Genomic DNA, 21,506 nt, shown 5'->3' with positions numbered 1-21,506 from the left:
CGAGGTCCATGTCGCATTTGCAACTTCTGAGGGTCTGATGCACTGATCGCATTTGCGATCAGTGTTTTACAATTGCGGACATTGCAATTGCGAACAAGTATTCGCAATTGCTACATATGCAATTAGGTTAAAGTTGAAAAAAATGAGACTTAGCTCATTTTACACCATTTTTAACCCTAAGCTCACTAGAGGCGATTTTTCAAGAACACTTTCTCCCCAAATTCATTGGTAAGCACCTTTAACTAGTTTTCAATCAATTTCAACTACTTTTCATGAATTTTAACATCAAATCTATGAATTTCAAGGTAGAAATTAGGGGTTTTGGGTAGAATATAAGGATTTTGTAAAATTGAGATTTAGACATTAAATTGAGGTCAAATTTCGAAACAAATCACATAACCGGGCTCGGGGTATATGGGTAATTAGGATTTAGTCTAAATCTCAAATTTTGACATAGCGGGCACGTGGTAGACTTTTGTTGACCTTTTCAATTTACCTAAAGATTGAATTTTTTTCATTTGCGGGTAGTTTTTAAAGCTTATTTTAAATTGTTTAAATGGTAATTGACTAGATTTGGTTGGTTTGGAAGCTTGTTCGAAAGAAAAGGTCGTGGTTGATTGTGATTTTGTTACGAAAGAGGTAAGTATCATGGTTAACTTTGATTTGATGGAATAGGTAGAATTAGGTCTATTTGCTATGTGAACTATGTGTTGGGGGCAGTGTATATACGAGGTGACGAGTGCATATGTGTTGGCCATTAGGATAAGCATGCGGGTGGAAAAAATTTTCTTAATTATTGATCACGTTCAATTCACACGCAATTAAGGAGTACGAAATGGTCGTTACAATAATAATACCCAACACGAGTCGGGGTCGAATCCACAGGGAGTTTGAAGTAGTGTTAAGGTAAACACTCAAGAGAAACTAGAAATAACAAAATTTATCTTTCAGACAAAGGTGGGTAACTGTTATCTAAATTAACTACTAAGAGATTTAACTAACTAGTGAGTCAATAATAATTGAAATGTTTTTGATGTTTTAGTCAAATAGAAAAAAGCCTAGGGTTTGTAACTTTCACCTAGGTGTAAACCTAATGGGTAGAGTAAATCTATGCTTGCTTGGTAGATTGGGGTTTGTTATGACTCTCAATACTCAAGTACCCACTTAATACCTCTTGGTTAAAGAGTGATTATGCCCAAATTGGCTTTCTCAAGATCAAATGGGTAACAATCTAAACAATTGAATATGAGTCCAAGTTGGATTATCCCTATCTCTAGTTCAAATCCTTTAATCAAACTAATCAAAAGTTCAACCAGTTCAATTTCTTGTTAGCCAAGTTTTCCTAAACTAAATCCCTCTTTCTCAAGTAAGAATGAAGTCAAGTAGGCATGAATAAATCTTTTCAACCATTAATTCTAAGTATAAAGCATAAACAAGGGTAAATAACATCCACCCAATCAATAAAAAGCATTAATATTAAACACCCATAAGTTTTACACACTAGGGTTGAATTACAACCCTAGATAAAATCTAGCTACTCATAATATTGACATAGAAAAATAAAAAGAATAAGTAATTGAAGACATAAAAATAGAATCAAAGTGGAAAATTAATGGGTCTTCTCTAAAGCTTATTTTGTTGTTTGAATGATAATTGACTAGATTCGGTTAGTTTGGGGGCTTGTTTGAAAGGAAAAGTCATGGTTAATTATGATTTTGTTGCGAAAAGAGGTAAGTGTCATGGTTAACTTTAATTTTAGGGAATTAAGGTAGAATCAAGTCTATTTGCTATGTGAACTATGTGTTGGGGGCGGCGTATATGCGAGGTGACGAGTGCATATGTGTTGTCCATTGGGATAAGCATGCGAGTGGAAAAATTTATCTTAATTGTACTATGTCTTCCATGCCTTAGATAGATTGCTTATTCTTTGACTAGTTACTTTCAAGTTATTTCCTATATTGAATTGTTGATATATTGGATGTTGAGAACGTGGAACTTGTGATTAGTTGTTGGCTCTAATTGTGGAAAGATTCTCGTATGATGATTGGAATTCAATACTATCGTTGAAGCGTATTTACTTCCCACCTTGCTTGATATTTGTGTTGTTGTTTTTGTTTGGTGAGAAATAATAAAAAGCACGAAGGTTGTTGTCATGCCTCATTTGCATATTGATGTCATTGATTGAGTGAATATGAGGTTAAAAGCACGAAGGGTGATGCCGTGTACATGCTTATTTATGATGAGCGGTAAAAGCACGAAAGGTGATGCCGTGCATATACATTTTATTATGATCATGTAAGGATCAGAGTAAAAGCACAAATGGTGATACTGTGCACTTGTATTTATGATATATGGGTGTCACCCCAGGATTTCTTGCACAATACGATTGCCATGAGGTATTGTGCAACATGGGTATAATGGAGTCCGATAGAGTTGACTTCACAGTGTTTAAGATGCATGGCTCTGCCAAGAGGTGGTGGCAGGAGTATGTTCGTGGTAGACCAACAGGTTCACCTCCTCTCACTTGGGCTCAGTTCTCACAGCTATTCTCTTAGAAGTTCATCCCCTTCACTAGAGAGAAGATTTCCGCAGTCAGTTTAAGCGCCTCCAGCAAGGTAGCATGACCATTACCCAGTATGATACCAGATTTATGGATTTATCCCGCCATGTAGTTATCTTGATCCCTGCTGATAGGGAGAGGGTGCGAAGATTTATAGATGACCTTACTTATGGTATCAGGCTACATATGACTAGAGAGACCGAGGATGACATTTCTTTCACTCGAGTTATGGAGATTGCTAGACGGATCGACAAGATTCGTGGTTAGGGTAGAGAGGCGGCATCTGAGAAGAGACCTCATCAGTTTGGTGGTTTCAGTGGTGCCTCATCTGGAGGCAGGGGTATATTTGGTAGAGTCCATCCTATCAGTCTCGTTCAGTCAGCACTTCAGGTGTCTCATGGTCCTTCAAGTAGCCACAATGCCTATGGACCTCGTTTCGAGCAGCTAGTATACAGTGCACCTTCAGCTCCGGTTAGTGCACCTACGATTTAGAGTTATAAGGGTGGTTATTCAGGTCGACATGGTTAGTTCCAAGGTCAGCAGTCATATCAGCCGAGGGATTGTTACACTTGTGGGTACCCGAGGCACATCGCAAGGTTTTTCCCCAGGTCACAGCGCAGCATGCCACAGCAGGGTACTCGTACCATGGTTTCAGTACCGGTTTCTTTGCCGCCTGCCCAGCCAGCTAGGGGTAGGGGTCAGGCAGCTAGAGGTGGAGGCCAGCTAGTGAGAGGCCTCCCGAGAGGTGGAGGTCAGATTGGTGGGCTCAACCCTGTTGCTATGTATTTCCATCTAGACCTGAGGCGGAGTCGTCTGATGCGGTCATCATATGTATTGTTTCGGTTTTCTGTAGAGATGCATCAATTTTATTTGATTCAGATTCAATTTATTCATATGTGTCATCCTATTTCCTTCATTTTTGGATATGTCTCGTGATTTTTTGAGTGCTCCTATTTATGTGTCTATGCCCGTTGAGGATTCTATTATGGTAGACCGGGTCTATCATTCTTGTTTGGTCACTATCAGGATCTATAAGACTAGGGTTGACCTTCTATTCCTTCACATAATGGATTTTGATGTGATTTTGGACATGGATTGGTTGTCACTTTATCACGCTGTCTTCGATTGTCATGCCATGACTGTGACGTTAGCCATGCCAGGTTTGCCTCGATTCGAGTGGAGAGGGACTCCTGGTCACTCCATTAGCAGGGTCATTTCATATGTTAGGGCTCGGCGTATGGTCGAGAAGGGGTATTTGGCATATTTTGCCTACATCCGTGATTCTAGTGTAGAAATTCTTTCATGGATTCAGTTCTAGTTGTGCGTGAGTTCCTAAAGTATTTCCTACAGACTTGTCGGGCATACCACCCGACAGAGATATCAACTTTTGCTTTGACTTGGTTCCGGGCACTCAGCCCATTTCTATTTCACCGTACCATATGGACCTAGCAGAGTTGAAAGAATTAAAGGAACAGTTGCATGATTTGCTTGATAAGGGATTCATTAGATCAAGTGTCTCGCTTTGAGGTGCACCAGTGTTGTTTGTGAAGAAGAAGGACGGATCGATGCAGATGTGCATAGATTATCATAAGTTTAACAAGGTCTCTATCAATAAAAAGTATCCATTGTCGAGGATTGATGACTTATTTGACCAGCTTCAGAGTGCCAAGGTTTTTTCCAAGATTTATTTGAGGTCTAACGACCATCAGGTGAAGACTAGGGCATCTGATGTCCCTAAGACAGCTTTTCAGACTCGGTATGGTCACTACGAGTTCTTGGTGATGTCATTTGGCTTGACTAATGCCCCAGCAACCTTTATAGATTTGATGAACCGGGTGTTCAAGCCTTATCTGGATTCCTTCATTATCGTCTTCGTTGATGATATTTTGGTTTACTCCCGCAGTCGAGAGGAGCATGAGCAACATCTGCGGATCATACTTCAGACTCTGAAGGATCGTCAGTTATATGCCAAGTTTTCGAAGTGTGAGTTCTGGTTGGACTCGGTTACCTTTTTAGGCCATGTTGTATCTTCCGAGGGCATTAAGGTGGATCCTAAAAAGATTAAGGCAGTTCAGAACTGGCCTAGACCTACTTTAGCTACAGAGATTCGGAGCTTCCTGGGATTGGCGGGGTATTATCGCCAGTTTGTGGAGGGGTTTTCATCTATCTCAGCCACATTGATCAAGTTGACCTAGAAAGTTGCTCTTTTCAGATGGTCCGACGAGTGTGAGGTGAGATTTCAGAAGACTGCATTGACTACAACCCCAGCATTGGTATTGCATACAAGTTCAGGATCTTGCACTATGTATTGTGATGCATCGCGTATTAGGCTTGGCACAGTATTGATGCATGACGTTAGGTTGATTGCCTACACGTCTCGTCAGTTGAAGGTTCATGAGAAGAATTACCTTGTGCATGATTTGGAGCTGGCATACATTGTTCACATACTGAAGATTTTGAGGCACTATCTATACGACGTTCCATGTGAGGTCTATACATACAATCAGAGTCTCCAACACATGTTCAAGTAGAAGGACCTTATTTTATGGCATCGAAGATGGTTAAAGTTGTTGAAAGACTATGATATCACCATACTATACCATCTGGGGAAGGCCATGTAGTGGTTTATGCATTGAGTAGGACGGCTAAGAGCATGAGTAGTTTTGCATATTTACCGATGATGGAGAGGCCATTAGCTGTGGAGGTTCAGGCTTTGGCCAATCAGTTCATGAGTTTGGACGTTTCGGAGCCTAGTCGAGTTCTCGCTTGTGTTGTGGAACAATCATGATGATTGTTGGAGCGTATCAAGGCTCACTAGTTTGATGATCCTTACTTATTGATATTGAAAGACACGGTGCAGCGTGGTGGTGCCAAAGAGGTTGTGATTGGGGATAATGGTGTTATGCGGATTCAGGGCCGGATTTGTGTTCCAAATGTTGATGGGTTGAGAAAGCCGATCTTTGAGGAGGCTCACGTTTCATGCTATTCCTTTAACCCTGGTGTCACGAAGATGTACCGTGACTTGAAACAATACTATTGGAGGCAGAAAATGAAGAAATATATTGTTAGTCATGTCTCTAGGTGTTTGAATTATCAACAGGTGAAGTATGAGCATCAAAAACCAGGTGGGTTGACTCAGAGATTGGAGATACCGGAGTGGAAGTGGGAGCACATTACTATGGATTTTATGGTAGGCTTACCACGGACCTTGAGAACGTATGACGCAGTTTAGGTTATTATGGACCAGTTGACTAAGTCCGCATAATTTATTCCAGTGATGACTTCCTATTCTTTAGAGCGGTTAGCTCAATTTACATCCGGGAGATTATCCGCCTGCACGATGTGTCCATTTCTATCATTTCTGACTGAGGCACACAGTTCACATCACATTTTTGGAGTGTCGTGCAGCATGAGTTGGGCACGCAGGTCGAGTTGAGTACCGCGTTGTATCCTCAGATGGACGGACAGTCCGAGCGCACTATTCATAAATTGGAGGACATGTTGCGAGTGTGCTCTATGGATTTTGAGGGTCAGTGGGACCAGTATTTACCTTTGGGAAATTTCCTACAACAACAACAACTATCAGTCGAGCATCCAGATGGCTCCGTACGAGGCCTAGATTTGTTGGGCACTGATTTGGTCCGTGATGCTTTTGAAAAGGTTAAGGTGATCCAGGAGCAACTTCGTACAACTCAGTCCAGGCAAAAGAGTTATGTGGACCAGAAGGTTCGAGATATGGCTTACATGGTAGGCGAGAAGGTTCTTCTCTGAGTGTCTCCTATGAAGGGTGTGATGCGGGTTGGGAAGAATGGCAAGCTGAGCTCGAGGTATATTGGCCCGTTTAAGATCTTGGAGAGAGTTGGGGAGGTTGCTTATAGGCTTGCATTGCCTCCTACCCTAGCAGGGATACATCCGGTATTTCATGTTTCCATGCTTCAAAAGTACCATGAGGATAGCTCACATGTTTTAGACTTTAGCATGGTACAACTTGATAAAACTTGACCTATGAGGAAGAGCTGGTGGCTATTCTAGACCGGTAGGTTCGAAAGTTGAGATCCAAAAGTTTTCCTTCTGTGAAAGTTCAATAGAGAGGTCAACTGATTGAGGGGGCTACGTGAGAGTTTGAGTCCGATATGCGGATTAGATACCAACACCTTTTTACCAGTCCAGGTACATTTCTATGTCTGTTCGAGGACGAATGTTTCTTTTAGAGGTGGAAAATGTGACGACCAGATAGATCGTTTTGAGTAATAGCCTTAATTTATGTGTTATGAGACCTCTCATAGCTTCATTAAATGTTATATGACTTGCATGTGTGGTACGTATCGCTTTTCGGAAAGCTTTATGTAAAATTTGGAAGAAAATGTGATTTTGACTTGAAATGAGGTTAGAGTTGACCACAATCAACGTTTTAGGTAAAGAACATTAGATCGGTATTTTGACAATTGCGGTAGGTTCGTATGATGTTTTGGGACTTGTACGCATGTTCGATTGAGGCCCTGAGTGACCCGAGCACGTTTCGGCGCACTGTGTGAAAAGTTGAAAAAATGAGTTTCAAAGTTGAAATTTTGAGTTTTAAAGACCGATTCTTGATATTTGATGTTATTTTGGATATTTGAGTCAGCGAGTGCGTTTGTGTGATGTTATGTTATTACACTTTTTTGGATGTTCGGACTGGAGTCCGAGGGGCTTGGGTGAGTTTTGGATGCGTTACGGTTGGGTTTGGAACTGCTAGTGCTCAGCAGTTGCTAGTGTCATGTTGCGGGTTTCACATTTGTGAGAACCTGATCGCAATTGTGACCCTCACATTTGCCATGTTAGGCTCGCAAATGGAAACATGGTCTAGGGGGTTGGTCTTCGCTTTTGTGAAGAATGCATCGCATTTGCGACCTGGAGGTGATCCGTATTTGCAACCATTTTTCTCGCTTTTGCGGTGACCGGAAATTCTTGGACTGCTTCGCAAATGCGAAGCATGCACCGCATTTGCGATGGATGGGGACTTCGCAAATGCGAGGCCCATGTCGCATTTACGACTTCTGAGGGTATGATGCACTTATCACATTTGCGATATGTGTTTCGCACGGACATCGCAAATGCGAGCAATTGTTTGCAATTACTACATGTGCAGCTGGGTAAAGGTTTTGAAAAATGGAACTTGGCTCATTTTACACCATTTTCAACCCTAAGCTCACTAGAGGCGATTTTTGAAGAACACTTTCTCCCCAAATTCATTGGTAAGCACTTTTAACTAATTTTCAATCACTTTCGACTACTTTTCATGATTGTTTAGCATCAAATCTGTGAAATTCAAGGTAGAAATTAGGGCTTTTGGGTAGAATATAGAAATTTTGTAAAATTGAGATTTAGACATTAAATTGAGGTCGAATTTTGAAATAATTCACATAACCGGGCTCGAGGTATATGGGTAATCGGGATTTAGTACAAATCTCATATTTTGACATAGCGGGCCAGTGGTTGACTTTTGTTGACCTTTTCAATTTAGCTAAATATTGAATCTTTTTTCATTTGTGGTAGTTTCTAAAGCTTATTTTGAATTGTTTAAACGGTAATTGACTAGATTTGGTTGGTTTGGAGGCTTGTTCGAAAGAAAAGGTCATGGTTGATTGTGATTTTGTTACGAAAAGGGGTAAGTATCGTGGTTAACTTTGATTTGAGGTAATTAAGGTAGAATCAGGTCTATTTGCTATGTGAACTATGTGTTGGGGGCAGTGTATATGCGAGATGACGAGTGCATATGTGTTGGCCATTAGGATAAGCATGCATGTGGAAAATTTTGTCTTAATTGTTTATCACGTCCAATTCACATGCAATTAAGGAGTATGAAATGGTCGTTATAATAATAATACCCAAAATGAGTCGGGGTCGAATCCATAGGGAGTTTGAAGTGGTGTTAAGGTAAACACTCAAGAGAAACTCGAAATATCCAAATTTATTTTTCAGACAAAGGTGGGTAACTATTATCTAAATTAACTATTAAGAGATTTAACTAACTAGTGAGTTTATAATGATTGAAATGTTTTTGATGTTTTAGTCAAATAGGAAAAAGCCTAGGGTTTGTAACCTTCATCTATGTGTACACCTAATGGGTAGAGTAAATCTATGCTTTCTTGGTAGATCGGGGTTTGTTATGACTCTCAATACTCAAGTGCCCACTCAATACCTCTTGGTTAAAGAGTGATTATTCCCAAATTAGCTTTCTCAAGATCAAATGAGTAGCAATCTAAACAATTGAATATGAGTCCAAGTTGGATTATCCCTATCTCTAGTTCAAATCCTTTTAGCAAACTAATCAAAAGTTCAACCAGTTCAATTTCTTGTTAGCCAAGTTTTTCAAAACTAAATCCCTCTTTCTCAAGTAAGAATGAAGTCAAGTAGGCATGAATAAATCTTTTCAACCATTAATTCTAAGTATAAAGCATAAACAAGGCTAAATAACATCCACCCAATCAATAGAAAGCATTAATATTAAACACCCATAAGTTTTACACACTAGGGTTGAATTACAACCCTAGATAAAATCTAGCTACTCATAATAATTGACATAGAAAAATAAAAAGAATAAGTAATTGAAGAAATAAAACTAGAATTAAAGAGGAAAGTTAATTGGTCTTCTCTAATTGTTGCCCCAAATGGTAAAAAATGGCTAAATATAACCGCTAGCTGCTACTATAGTACAAAGGTTTCCCTAAAAGAGTGCTCCTCATCTATTTATAGTGCTATGAAATTCGCTGAAAAAATACCCTTCAGAGGGTTCTGCGGCCGCACAATTACATCTGTGGTCCACACTTTAGTTTGTTGCTCTTGAAGGTGCTTTGCACTTGGAGGGATTCTACGGCCGCGAATAAGCTTCTGCGGCCGCGCATAAGCTTTTGCGGCCGCACTACAGCTTCTGTGGCACCACAATTTGGCTGCGGACCGCCCTTTGAGGTGGCTTCAGACTTGTTCAGTTGCAACCTATCTGATCTTTCAGTCTTCATCACTGCGAACTTTAAGTGTGACCGCACGTTTTGTCCTGCGGACCGCACTTCTGCCCGATACCCTTGAAGCTTCAGTTTCTCTTTTGCAACCGCATACCATTTTCTGCGGCCCGCATTTGCTTTTGCGGCTGCAGATGGAGTTCTGTGGACCACACTGTTCTTTGTACTTATCCTCTTGATTGTTTAGAGGTGGAATATCTTCTCTGAGTTAGATTTGTTGTTGAGCTCACATTCTATAGTACACCTTCAATTCACACATTTTTATTAGATTCAGGAGCAAAAATCACTACTTTCGGACTAAAAACTAAAGCAAGAAGGTACTAATAAGTGGTTAAAATCCACACTTATCAACTCCCTCAAACTTAAGTCTTTGCTTGTCCTCAAGCAACTAGATTAGTTCTCTCCTTCCCTCGGTGAAAGTTCATTTCAAAAAGTCACTTATAAGTCATTTATACTCAGTTGGAACCAACAATTACCCACAGTACTCATGCATTCTAAACAAGGTGTCAAATCTTTCAAAAATGTGCAACTTGCATGTAACTCTAGTGTGACATTTGAGCTTCAAGAATTGTCTTCATTCATCAAGGACTCTTGCTTTTTCATGTAAATCATGGTGCACTCCAAACTCTTCCTCTTCTACATTTCATTTTCCAAGCTCACTACATTTCATAAAGGAATGTCACAAGTAAAACTTCAAGTACCATAGGCTTTCCCCTCATATAAATCTCCACTAATGTAAGCTTACTCGATTTTAAATCAAATAGGACTTCTTTCGGGTTATAATGAAGGCTTTTGGATCGGGGTAGGATACCATATGGGATATAAGTGGTTACACCTTTCCTTTAAGCACTCCATATCTCATTTCTTGGCTCACATTTTTCCATACTCGTAGAGGCATTTCTTTTTCTTGGGGGATAGAGAGACTTGCCATCACTCTTTATTGACAATTTCATTCTTTTTCTCCCTTGATGTTTATACTAGAGGTGCTTGCCTCATTCAATTTCATCAACCTCCCTTTTTTTGTTCTCTTTTTGTGTTTCTTTTTGTTCTCATCACTTTCTTTTTATACTTTCTCTTTCTTGGAGATCGTTTGTTTTCTCTTTTTTCAATTCCTGACACCTCTTTTAGATTCCTCAACTTTCCTCCCAAACTTAGGCTTGAGCCACTTACTACATATAAGTGCTTAGGAAGGTTCGGGTGCGAAGAGAGGATTATGTTCAAAACAGGTAAAGGCTTCTAGCATGGTTATCAACAGAGAAAGGCTAAAGGCTCAAAGGGGTTGACTAGGGATAACGATCATAGGGTGGTAGTAGAAAGCTCAAATGATCCAAGGAAAGCCTACAATCATATTTCAAACCAAGCAAACTTAAAATTTTGCCATGAAGCACATTCGGGGCAAGTTCTAGACTATTCTCTCAAGTACTTCGACTAGCAACAAAATTTCATCTCACCTCTCATACAACTAGACTGTAAAAGAGGATAGAGTCTAAAACCCACAACAATCACAGTCAAGTTAAAGATCAGTATGGTCCACTCAACCACCTAATGATTATCAAAGACAACTCAAGAGCCTCAAAGTCACTTTTACTAGAGCTTCTTCTTCCAAAAACCTTGTCTCAAACCATAAGCATGCAGTTAAGTATGTTGGTGACACATAAAGTATAAATAACTCTTTTTTATATACTAACTAAATTAGGGCTTTTATTCATTACTACGTACTACGACTATTACCTAAACATGAAACAAACTCATTCCCTTAAGAAAATTGTCACGCTATCCATCCTCGGGAAGAGTCACCCGGTTCATACAAGAAACCACCTTTATAAAGAACTGTGGCATTAAGAAAACCAAAGGCTTATTATCAACAAATGAAAGAAAAACATAAAAATTAAATGACAAAACAATCAAAACTAAAGATACTACTAAATGTAACAAACCACTAAAGATAAGTAAAATTAAATCATCCAATTATTACATCCCAATGTCATCAAATATGTCAAGCATCAAATATAGAATTCTCCACCCCTACCCACCAAAATAAAAAGAAGCATTGTTCAAATGCTTAGCAAAATAAGTTCAAAGAGCAGAGAGGATGAAAAACTCCCTAAGGATACTCTATCATCACAATGTCACCAGCAGCATCAGTCCCAGCCGGATCAGCTAAGTGAATCATGTCATCATCCTGTGCGGGAGCTGCCTGAGAGCTGAACATATCATGCACCGCATCAACAGTATTGGATGCAAGGCAAGGCTTCTCAGTCTGAGCAACTGGATCCTCATGAGAAGGCGAATCTGGGTGAGGCTGGGTGGGGTCTAGTAGCATATCAAATGGCAAGTCACCGGTCTCAGTTATCCTCGTCACCTCAGCTCAAAGTGCATCAATCGACTTCTTGCTAGCCTGTGTCTTTCTAATCTTTTTCACATGTTTGGTAAATCTTTCAATCACTGCACCATGCTGTACCAGTATATTCATGATCACCTTTTGGTTGTCCAAGGCTTTGGTGAGCTTCTTATCAATGTGAGAAGGATCCAGCTGTGTCGGTAAAGATATCTGCCCTATAATTGTACTAGAAATTCTGGACAGCTTTGAAGTAGTTGTCTGCATCCAATTGTTAAGGCTCACTAATGTATGAGAGACCCGCAAGGCAGACAATAGGCATGTAGGAAAAGGAAACGGTCTCGGAGCTGGTGTAGGCATTGGAGCAGGGACTGGGGATGATGGCTTAGGAATGGCAGCTCTGGCACTGGTGGAAGGCTCAGCTGAAGTGGAAGGGATCTAAGAGGGACCAGGGGCTACAACTACCGGCTCATCAGACTGTCCAGCGGAAGTAGAAGGCTGAATGCTCTTCTTTAGGTTCCTCAGGTCTTGCAACTTATACCACTCAAAAGGACCAGTGGGCTTGACCTTCGTGTCAAATGGCCTAGACTCCACCTTGGCGTTAGTCAAATACTCAGTGATGATGCTGAGGTAGGGGTATGGGTAGGATGTGTCATCATGTTATGCCATAAGAGAGATATTGGCCGACATCAGAACATCCACATTGATTGGGTACACGACCATGATAGAAGCTACCAGAACTGCTCTTGGCATAGGCAAATTGTTCTCATTCAGGCGTGGGTTAAGTCTGTTGAATTCAAAGGTCTGCCATCCTTTTGCCTCAAAACTTAGAGTGTTATGGAGGATTGGCACTCCGACACCTATCCAAGGGGGAGTAGGCCCAGGTGCAAGATTCTCTACGAGCCATGGTTTGGCCTCCTCTTTCTCTGCCAACTTAGCCAAATACTCCTTTGGATCCATATCCTCAAATATAAGGTATGCATTCGGAGTGTGTTGATCAAATTTGACTTTAAGGTTGCACACTTTTGTAACCTTTGTCCTTTTAACAATGTGCGCTGTGTTGGCGTAGAATTCTCGGACAAGGTATTCCTTCACACCCACAAGCTTCTCTGTAAACTGCATCCACCCCTTTCTCTTTATAAACTGCTCCAAGACATCGAGATTGTATTTATCTAAGTCATTGAGGAGGAATTGCCTTTTGTGGGTCAATGATCCTTCTTTCCACCACATCTGAAAGTCTGTGTAAGCTTGTAGGCTCAAAAGTCGGTCTTCCCAGACAACCTTGTTCTTAGTTCTTGCCATGCCTACCTTTGCACTTGATCCCCCTCTTCCGTCATATGGGGCATCATCAAAATCTAAGTCTTGAGCATTTTCATTGGACTCATGACTGGTACTAGCTAAGCCTTGGGAGGTACTATGAGATGTGGAGTGCACAACTTGGGGCTTAGACTGCCCCTGTGGCCTAGATTGTTCCTCGGTGTTCTTTTTAGGTAGAGACACAAAATTCCCTTCCGAGTCCTCCCTAGATGGGGCATAAGCCTCTGCCTCTACCTTTCCCTGGTTCTCCCTTTCCTTTAGAGTTGTTAATTGATATACATGTTGCAAAACAGTTAAGAGTCATGTTAGTCATTGGAGGACACCATAGAAGCAGTGGAGTTTCAAGTTTGCAGCATGCAGTAGGTAGGGTACAAGTGCGGTCCGCACAATTTGGAGTGCGGTCCGTAAAGAGGAAGTACGGTCTGCATAATTTCAAGTTCTGTCCGCACTTCAGCATAGTTGTGCCAAGTCCTTAGAGAGAAGTCACTGATGGAGAGTGCGTACTCCATCTGCAGCCGCAAAAATTCAACTGCAGTCCGCACAATTACTTTTGCGGTCTGCACTTGGGGGTAAAAGTACTCAGGACCTCAGAGAAGAAGTTCTCTGATTGTCAGTGCGAACCTCCATTTGCGGCCACAATCAACTAGCCTTCAAGTTATCAAATCAGAGGTTTGCGGATCACACAATTTCAAGTGTGGTCCGCACAATGAGGGCCATAGTCTTTTTACGTAGGTCATGCAATTATGTGTTCTATCCTACTAAGTAACATGGTAAGGACATGATATTCAACAACCCAACCCTATCTAAGCATGCTTTGACAAATACCCAATGTTAAACTACCCCACATAGACATATTAAAAGGATGCAATAACAGATGGCCAAAAAGGAAGTTAAAAAGCCAAAATAAATTCAAAAAATAAAAACAAAAAGATTTGAAATGATGCATACTAGAGTGTGCTAGTGTGGTAAGATCAATAAAAGTGTGATATGCTGTTTGTGATCACAAAGTGCAAGCAGGGAACCTTTTAGAGCAACAATGTAAGAGTGGAAATGGTGAAAAGTGTAAAAGGTGGGGTTACTATTGTATTTATACTCAGAGAATAGTGAGGGTGAAAGAGGGCGAGTGAGGCCGCACAATTCCAAGTGCGATCCGCACTTTGTTACCTGGGCAGAAGGGAAGCGTGCAGTTGTGCGGTCCGCACTTTTTCAAGTGCGACCACACTTCTGTTAACTTAGTTCCAGCTACTTCTATGATAATGCTCTTTTGCGACCGCATAATTTATGATGGTCCACAAACTCATTCTGCACTATTGGGAGAAAAGTTCAGAGGACCTTCAATTTAATACCTGAACCGATCCTTGCAATTGCGATACGCAGATGAAATCTGCGGCCGCGCAAAATATTCTACGGTCAGCATTCCTTCTTCTGTGGCCACACTTGAAAAAGTATGGTCCGCATTTTGCCCTGTGTGACATAACTTCAGCTATCATTTCAATATCTAACACTGATCCCTGTAGCACACTTCAAATCAACTTAAAAACAATATCTAACTAAAAGAGAAAAAGGAAAAGAACTTGGGTTGCCTCCTAAGAAGTGCCTTATTTAACATCGTGGCACGACGCAATGTCATATCATCCTAAAATGAAGTAAAGAATTGCCACCACGTAGCTCTCACCAACTTTCCCCAAATAATACTTCACCCGATGACCATTGACTCGAAATATTTTATTGTTTTTCTTCTTCAAGTCCAAAGCACCAAAGGGGGTCACACCGACAATTTCAAATGAACCACTTCACTTTGACTTGAGCTTCCTGGGAAACATTCTCAACCTTGAGTTGAACAACAACACTAGATCACCGGCCTTGAACTCTTTGTTCCACATATACTTATCATGAAGATATTTCATCTTCTCTTTGTACAAGGACGAATTTTCATATGCATGGTACCGGAACTCATCTAATTCATTCAAGTGTGTAACTCGCAAGTTAGCGGCTACATTCCAATCAAGATTCAATTTCTTTCAGGCCCATATTGCATTTTGCTCTAGTTCCACTGGAAGATTATTGGCTTTTCCGAACACCAATTGGTATGGAGACATTCCGATAGTATTTTGTAAGCCGCTCTATATGCCCATAGAGCATCATCAAGCTTTTTAGACCAATCCGTCCGATTTGTATTCACCATCTTGGACAAAATATCCTTTATCTCCCGGTTATAGACTTTCACTTGGCCACTAGCTTGTGGATGATAGGGAGTTGTCACTTTGTGAGTGACACCATATTTGCCAAGTAAAGTTTCAAAAGCTTTATTGCAAATATGTGACCCTCCATCACTTATGATTGCTCGCGGAGTCCCAAACCTTGTAAAAATATTCCTCTTCAAGAAAGCCACCACACTTCTAGCTTCATTATTGGGTAAAGCAACGGCTTCAACCTATTTAGACACATAATTTACCACGACCAAAATGTAGGTGTTTCTATAAGAACTCATAAAAGGTCCCATAAAGTCAATACCCCAAACATCAAAGATATCAATCTCCAAGATGGTTGTAAGGGGCATCTCATATTTCTTTGAAATTCCTCCGGCCCGTTGACATTCATCACATCTTTTCACCAAATCATTTTCATATTTGTAAAGTACAGGCTAATAGAAATCACAACTTAGGACTTTAGCCGCCATTCTTGATCCAGTATGATGACTACCATATGGCGAAGAATGACAAGCCCCAAGAATATCACCCTGCTCTTCCTCCGGCACACACCTTCTAATCTCCCCATCCGTGAAAATTCGAAAAAGGTATGGTTCATCCCAATAGTATTCTTGACAATCTCTCTTGAGCTTCTTTTTTTGGTTTGAAGAGAACCCATCCGGAATGATACCACTCACAAGAAAATTTTCCAAATCTGCAAACCATGGTACCTCTTTCATTGAAAGTGCCAAAAGTTGCTCATCGCGGAAAAAGTCATTGATTGCCAAAAGTTGCTCATCGGAGAAAGAGTCATTGATTTCAAGACCATCATGTGGCCTCCCATACTCCTCCAAACGAGACAAGTGGTTTGCCACTTGATTTTCACTTCCCTTCTTATCTTGGATGTCAATACCAAACTCTTGCAACAAAAGCACTCATCTCATCAATCGAGCTTTAGATTCATTTTTACTCACAAGATAGTGAAGCACCGCATGATATGTGCAGACAATAACTTTGGCACCCATCAAGTATTGGCAGAACTTCTCAAGAGCAAATACAATAGCAAGGAGATACTTCTCAGTAACGGTATAATTGACTTGAGCACTATTCGTGTTCTTACTATCATAGTAGAACAGATGAAAAACTTTATTGATATGTTGCCCCAAGACAGCCCCAACTGCCATATTACTTGCATCACACATGAGCACGAACGACAAACTCCAATTTGGAGATGTAATGATAGGATTAGTTGTCAACTTGATCTTCAATTATTCAAAAGCTCTCATACAATCATCATTGAAATGGAACTTGGCATCATTTTCAAGGAGTTTGCATAAAGGATTCACCACTTTAGAGAAATCTTTGATAAATCGATGGTAGAATCCCACATGGCCCAAGAAACTCTGCACACTCTTTAACGAGGTAGTGGTGGAAGCTTAGAAATAACCTCAATTTTTGCCTTATCCAATTCAATACCATTCTTTGAAATCTTATGGCCAAGGATAATGCCTTTCTTAACCATGAAATGACATTTCTCCCAATTGAGTATCAAATTTGTTTCCTCACATCTAGCCAACACTTTGTCCAAATTAGCAAGACAATCATCAAAAGAATCTCCAACCAAAAAAAGTCATACATGAAGACCTCAAGGTAGTCTTCCACCATGTCCGTAAAGATAGACATCATACACTATTGAAAAGTCATCGGCGCATTGCACAATCCAAAAGGCATCCGTTTGAAAGCAAAAGTACCATACGAACATGTATGGTTTTATCTTGATCTTCTGGAGCAATAAGAATTTGGTTGTAACTCGAGTAATCATCAAGAAAATAATAGAAATCACGGCAGTCCAACCTATCAAGCATTTGATCCATGAAAGGTAGAGGAAAGTGATCCTTCCTTGTGACTTTGTTGAACTTATGATAATCCATAAAAACTCTCCAACCAGTGACCGTTCTTTAGGAATAAACTCATTCTTATCATTGGTAACAACTGTCATGCCCCCTTTCTTTGGGACACATTGGACCGGATAAGTCCAAGAACTATCGAAAATAGGGTAGACCACCCCGGCATCCATCCAATTGATAATCTCCTTTTTGACCACCTTTTGCATAACTTTTGTAATGACCCGACCTGTCGTTTTGAGAACTTATGTCTCATTCGGCAGCATAAGATCCTGAGTAGCTTCATATTATGTGTACTTACTTGCATGAGTGGTTGAATTCAGTTACCGAATGATTCAGAGTCAAATCAAAAGAAGGATGCAAGTTTTGGAACCTTAAGCGGTAAGAGTATACTGTAATTTGACTTTTGTGTAAATGGATCAGGAATGGATTTTGGATGATTGCAACAGCTTCACATGGTGATTTTGGACTTAGGAGCATGTCCGGATTGTGAATTTGAGGTCTGTAGCTGATTTAGGCTTGAAATGGCGAAAGTCGAATTTTTTGAGATTTTGACCGGAAGTGAATTTTTTGATATCGGGATCGGATTCTGATTCCGAAAGTTGGAGTAGGTTTGTAATGTTGAATATGACTTATTTGCAAAATTTGAGATCAATCTGACATGGTTTAATATGTTTCGGCATCGGTTGTAGAAATTTGAAGTTTCAAGTTCATTAAGTTAAATTGGAGGTTCATTCGTGTTTTTAGCAATGTTTGATGTGATTTGAGGACTCGACTAAATTTGTATGGTGTTATAGGATTGGTTGGTATGTTTGGTTGAGGTCCCGGGAACCTCGGGTGAGTTTCATATGCTTAACGGATCAAAATTTGGACTTGTGTAGTTGCTGAAGCTTTCAAGCTTCTGGTGTAATCGCACCTGCGGTGGGGTGGCCGCAGTTGCGGACACGCACGTGCGAGAGGCCAAGCACAGAAGCGGGATTGAGGAGATGGCCAGGGGTCACAGGTGCGAGGAAATTTCTGCATCTGCGAGCCCGTAGATGCGCTTGAAGTTCCGCAGATGCGGAGAGTGAGCTGGAGGTAGAGTCCGCAGAAGCGGGCATTTATCTGTAGGAGCGGGCACGCAGGTGTGGCCCATTGCCCTCAGATGCGGTCCAGGCCTGGCTAGCTGAGTTCGCAGGTGCGAACGATTTCTCGCAACTGCGAGAGCGCAAATGCGGAAGTCTTGGGCAGAATCATATAAGTCGAGGGTTTGGCCATTTTCTTCATATTTTGAGTTTTAGACTTCGGTTTTGGGAGCTTCTTTGTGGGTTTTTCAAGAAAATCGATTGGGTAAGTGTTCTTCACCTAGAATTTACTATATTCCATGATTTTATCTTTATTTCTATCATTTAATTAGTGTTTTTGAGTGAGGAAAATGGGGATTTTTGAAGAAAACTTTCAAAATGAAAAATCATGATTTGAGGGACGAAATGGTATCGGAATTTGATAATTTTAGTATGGTTGAACTCGTATCGGAATGGGTATTTGGGTTTTGTGAAATTTGTCGGGTTCCGAGGTGCGGGCCTGGGGGTCGACTTTTGGGTCGATTTTTATATTTTGACAAAGATTGAGGCATTTTGATCCGGAATAGTTTCTTATGAGTTTTATTTGTGCTTTGAAGTTATTTTAGTTAGATTTGAGCCGTCCTGAGGTCATTTCACCCGAAAAGTTCATTTTAGAGTATCGGTCGGTCTTCTTTAAGGTAAGTATCTTGCCTAACTTCGTATGGGGGAACTACCCCTTAGGGTTTGAGTCTTCTATGCTAATTGTAGTCCGTGTACGCGAGGTGACGAGTACGTGCTCGGACTTATTTGTGAAAAATTGGCCTTTTAGGGTTCTTAGGTCCTTGTATTCACTAATTATGCAGTTGTTTGACTTATAATTGCGTTTCTTAATTACTAGTTTCACTTCTACCTACTTTAATTAGAATTAATTGCTTCATGATCCATTCTTGTTGTTCATTTGATTCATATGTGCCTTAGCTGAAATTGTTATCTCTTCTATTGCCATGTTGTCTTTTCCCTAACCGCTTATCTTTATTTGAAGTTATAATTATCTCTTCTGCAATTGTTCATCCTTAATTGAGGCTATGATTATCTTTATACTACTTATCCTTAATTGAATTTGTTGTGTCTCTTTAGTAATGGCCCAACCTTAAAAGAAGTTTAGATATCCTATATCTTAGTTGACTTATCCTTATTTGGAATTATTCGACTTATGTTAGCTCCCTTATTGTTGAACTGTACCTTGTAGGATCGTTGTTACCTATTATTTCTTCCCTGTTGAGCTATTCTTGTTATGAATAACATTCTCTATTGTGGCTACTCCTTGTGAATTAGTTCCTATGTTCCTTCGAGTTCTGGAATTTCTGAGTTGATTTATTTGTCGTACCCTTGTATTAGTGTTATTGTTGTTGTTGTTGTACTTTTTGTTGTGATGCACGAGGTTTCTGTCGTGCGGTTGTTATTATGATGCATGAGGTTTCTGCCGTGCGGTTGTTGTTATGGAGTTGCACGAGGTTTCTACCGTGCTATTGTTACTATTGATATTTGCACATGCGGCGTGACAAGGCAGGATATATATATGTGGGTTGTGCATATGGCAAGACAAGGTGAGAACATTATTATGCATGTGTGGCGAGACAAGGTGGGCTATGTCAGGAATTGATTTGTGATGACTTGTGATGGCCTGGGGGCATTCTTGTTGTTGATGTTTGTGTAGTGGTACACTTACCTGTGTGAGCTTTATCTTGTGGAAAGTTGTGAGAAAACATTCTATGTGTTGTTCATTTCTTTTCCTATACTTACTAGCTGGCATGAACTATGTTAGGACACTTGCACAAGCATACACGTAGTTGAGTACTCTTACCGATTAAGAGGTTTTCTTGATATTGTCGAGTATAGATGCACACCCTTGTTTACTTACCTTCTATGTGAGCATGGCTCTATTTGGCACGTGGGTTGTCAGTGTGGTTATGAAGTGTAATGAGGGCACTTGATGTCAAGTGTTAGGGTTCAGGTATTGGGACCCGTGAGTTATGAATAGTCTGAGGTTCGGTACCTCGTGGAGTTTATTGACTAAACCCTGGTGTGAAAGTGGTCGTCTTGTTGAGTTGTTACCTGTCCTTTCTTTATCTGTGATTATCGAATTTAGGCTGTGTTTCCGTTCGTTCTTCTATGTCATTATTATGGTGTTCCGCTGATAGTTGTTGTACCCCTTTCTTACTGAAATTTACCGTATTAATTGCTACTTCGCATAGTCTTTATGTAGATATCATACTCTGTTGTTTCTATACTTATACTTGTTCAGATTATTTAGTCCAGTAGGTGTCTTGACTGTTCCTCGTCACTACTCCACTGAGGTTAGTCTTGATACTTGCTGGGTATCGCCGTGGTGTACTCATACTACACTTCTGCACATTTGTTTTGTGCAGATCCAAGTATTTCGAAGTCAGTTGATCATTAACTAGCTGTGCAAATTTTTGCTGTGGAGACTTAAGGTAAACCTACTGCTGCGTTCGCAGGCTTCAGAGTCACCTTCCTATTTTGTATTCACACTGTTTTACCTATTTCCAAGCAATTGTATTTCGAAATTTGTAGCAAACTCTGTAGAGCTTATGAGTTGTACTACTGGTTTTGGGAATTATATATTTTATAGAGATTTCCATTTCAAAAATTGTTAGATGTTATTTAATTATTGTTGTTATTCAGTAAATGTTAGGCTTATCTAGTCCCTAAGACTAGGTACAATCACGATACCCAACGAAGGGAAAATTGGGTCGTGACAACTTCATTGAGTCTTCTTTAATGTCCAATGGACGGTTTGGAACCATCATCCAATTTGATTTTATGCATGCAAAATGCGGGGCTTATACCCCGAATATCCGCCAAAGTCCACCCAATAGATTTCTTCCTCTTTTGCAACATCGCTAATATGGAGTCAACCTGTACGTTAGTCAAACAAGAGGAAAGAATAACCAGTAAAGTAGAAAAAGGGCCAAGAAATTCATACCGAAGGTGAGGTGGCAATGGTTTTAATTCCAAGGTTGGTGGCTCTTCAATTGAAGGCTTTGTGGGAGGATTCTTCTTATTCTCAAGATCCAATGATAACTTTTGGGGTGCATAGTTGTAATACCCCATTCCTTGCAAAGAATTCATACAT

This window comes from Nicotiana tomentosiformis, chromosome 2, assembly GCF_000390325.3.
Source record: "Nicotiana tomentosiformis chromosome 2, ASM39032v3, whole genome shotgun sequence".
Classification (NCBI taxonomy): Eukaryota; Viridiplantae; Streptophyta; class Magnoliopsida; order Solanales; family Solanaceae; genus Nicotiana; species Nicotiana tomentosiformis.
The sequence above is the reverse complement of the archived record's forward strand: the minus strand, read 5'-3'. Positions refer to the sequence as shown.